The 2,841-nt window shown below is 45.9% G+C and overlaps 1 pseudogene across 1 annotated transcript; it reads left to right on the plus strand.

Moving 5' to 3' along the window:
* Nucleotides 1-1,436: 1,436 nt before the first annotated feature.
* On the plus strand, nucleotides 1,437-1,921 carry LOC309368166 (small ribosomal subunit protein uS19 pseudogene; annotated as a pseudogene). The gene has a single exon. The product of its transcript is annotated as a small ribosomal subunit protein uS19 pseudogene (transcript).
* The last annotated feature ends 920 nt before the right edge of the window (nucleotides 1,922-2,841 follow it).

The following is a 2,841-nucleotide window of genomic DNA, read 5'->3' on the forward strand; positions in this document are numbered from 1 at the left end:
CCAATCATCTCATATCAAGACAGCTGCTGCAGGAATCAGAGAGAGGAGAGAGAATCTTTATGGGCTGATGCCTCACACATCCTGAGTTGTTTCTATGGTCACAGAGTAAGAAGGTCAAATCAGATCAAATAAAGCAGAGAAGAACTGAACAGTTCAATTAGGCCATAGTCAAAAAGTAATTACTTCCTGGTCTGGTAGAGATTGCATGTCATTTCTTGGTACTGTATATTATCTTCTAAATAATAGACACTAGACAGGCCTGCACCCGGGAGTGAACTGGGCAAAGTAAACTATGCTATAATTTGGCAACAAGTCAGTCTATGTACAATTCCTATTGGAGCGCCGATAAACATAAAAGGTAGACACCAGGTGGGAGAAATCTCAGTCATGATGCCAAATGTGTGTTTACATTCCAAGGTTGTCAGAAACTGAAGAATAAGAGGGAGTGCAGTGCTGAAATCATATATTATTACAATATGTTTTAATTTTGCAAGCTGCAGTAAGCCATCTGAAATTAGATTCCAACCGCTACATGTATTCATCTAATTTCTGTCCTTTGATATTGTAATAAAAATGCTTACAGCATCCTACTGATAGCAGCTAAACATGCCAAAAAGTTTCGCCTACCTAGGCAGTTTCTTTCCTTTCCAATTCCTGAAGAATTTACTGCCTCTGTCTCCTGTTTCCTGTGCTCACGGTGGTGAATGGTTGCTGGATTTCACAAGATGGCTGCCCTGTTGTTAAGTTCTTCCTGTTGTGGTTGGCCAGAGGTGGTTTCAGGGTGGTGCAACTGATTCAGCCACATTGGGTGCCATTTTGCAGGCAGCATCACAACAATGCTGTAGAATGGGGCACAAGAGGTGGATCACCAAATTTTAGCATCGCAAGGGGCGCCACTGAAATCTGAGAGCCTAGAGTCTACAACTAGGTAGGCTTTTCTGAAAATAAGTTGTCACTCTTCCCATAGCACTGGAGAATAGTGTGACTCCCAGTTTATATTCATCCTTCAAATGTAATGCCCGATTCTGCAATCCTAAGCATGCTCACCAGAGGCTGTACAATGGTTTTCAACCAGTGTGCCATGGCACCCTGGGGTGTCTTAACTGATGTTCAGGGGTGCTACGGGCAACACTGGCTTCTGTCCCTCTGTCCTTCCCTCCCTCTTCTGATGCCCTCTTGTATCTCTGCCTCCCCAGGGCTTCCACAGCTGTTTGTTGCAGCAGCCCTGGCTACAAGCTCCCCAGGTAAATGGTGCCTCTGGTGCTGGCCAGGGTGTGCTTCCCAGACCCCTATGAGGCAATGTGAGGAGGCACCTCTCTTAGCAGCAGGAGGAGGAGCTCAGAGACCAGGGGTGGCAGCTGCCCAGAGGACTGCCAAGGAGAGAGGATAGAGGAGGTTGAGAGAACACTCCACAAGAGTGTTTGAAAAAGGCAAGCCACATGGGATCTCGGCCTTTTCCTGGAGGATACTGCTGCCAAGATGGAGGAAGTGGAGCAGAAGAAGAAGAGTACTTTCCGGAAGTTTACCTATCAGGGTGTTGCCTGGACCAGCTCCTTGACATGTCCTACGAGCAGCTGATGCAGCTGTACAGTGCCGGCAGCTCAACTGTGGCCTGCGCCGCAAACAGCACTCTCTCCTCAAGCGGCTTCGCAAGGCCAAGAAAGAGGCCCTGCCCATGGAGAAGCCTGAGGTGGTCAAGACCCACCTGCAAGACATGATCTTCCAGAAATGGCAGGCGGCATGGTCGGCGTGTACAATGGGAAGACCGTCAACCAGGTGGAAATCAAGCCTGAAATGATTGGCCACTGTTTGGGAGAGTTCTCCATCACTTACAAGCCCGTTAAGCACGGCTGACCTGGAATCGGGGCCACCCGCTCCTCTCTGTTCATTCCTCTGGAGTAAGGGGATTTGGGAAGAGTTGTGTCTCGTGTAAATAAAAGGGTTTCCCAACAAACAAACAAAAAAGAGTGTTTGAAAAAGGAGAACAGGCTGCCAATTCTGCAGGCAAGCAGTCACATAACTGGGCTCCTGAGCCCAACAGGGGTGCTGCAGAAAGAATGTAGTTGGTCAAAAGAGGTGTGGACTCAAAAAGGCTGAAAAACTCTGGTGTAGTGGTTAGAATTTCCAACTAGGGCCTGGGAGACCAGGGTTGAATTCCACACTCAGCTATGAAGGTCGCTGGGTGACCTTGGGCCAGTTATTGCATCTCAATCTAACCTTCTTTTCTGAGTTGTTGTGAGGATTCTGAGTTGTTGTGAGGAAGGAGAGAACCATGTACACCACCTCAAGCTCCTTGGAGAAAAATGTAGTGAAATAAATGCAGTGAATAAATAAAACCTGGAAATGGACCAGGGAAACAATGACTCTTCAGATGTCATCAGTTTTATCCTGAGGGATAAATTGCATCTACATAAATACATACATAATTTTATTTGCATGTCGCCTTTCCACAGTTCAAACCATGTTCAAGGTGGCTTACAACATGAGAAAATATACGACAGCATGGCAAAAGTAGTCATAAGCAATAAATAAAACATTTAAAAATACAAAACCAAACTGACCAATTTCCACATAAATCACACGATCTGAAATAAAGATACAAAAAACCACAACATGCCTTACCCTAGACAACACCCCAGCCCAAAATCTACATTATGATGATTCAGTGTGACTTTCCATCACATATAAGACTGTAAAACAGACATGTAGCATGGTGAATTCCAACTCTTCCCCAGTCTGTAGGCAGATTTCCTATCTGTGTGGGGAAATGTTGTGTAGGAAGAGAAACTCTTAGATACCCCTGACCTCAACCCACAAAAGGGGGAGAGCTGGCTCAAACAG

Source organism: Podarcis melisellensis (assembly GCF_964234715.1).
Source record: "Podarcis melisellensis genome assembly, chromosome: 4".
NCBI lineage: Eukaryota > Metazoa > Chordata > Lepidosauria > Squamata > Lacertidae > Podarcis > Podarcis melisellensis.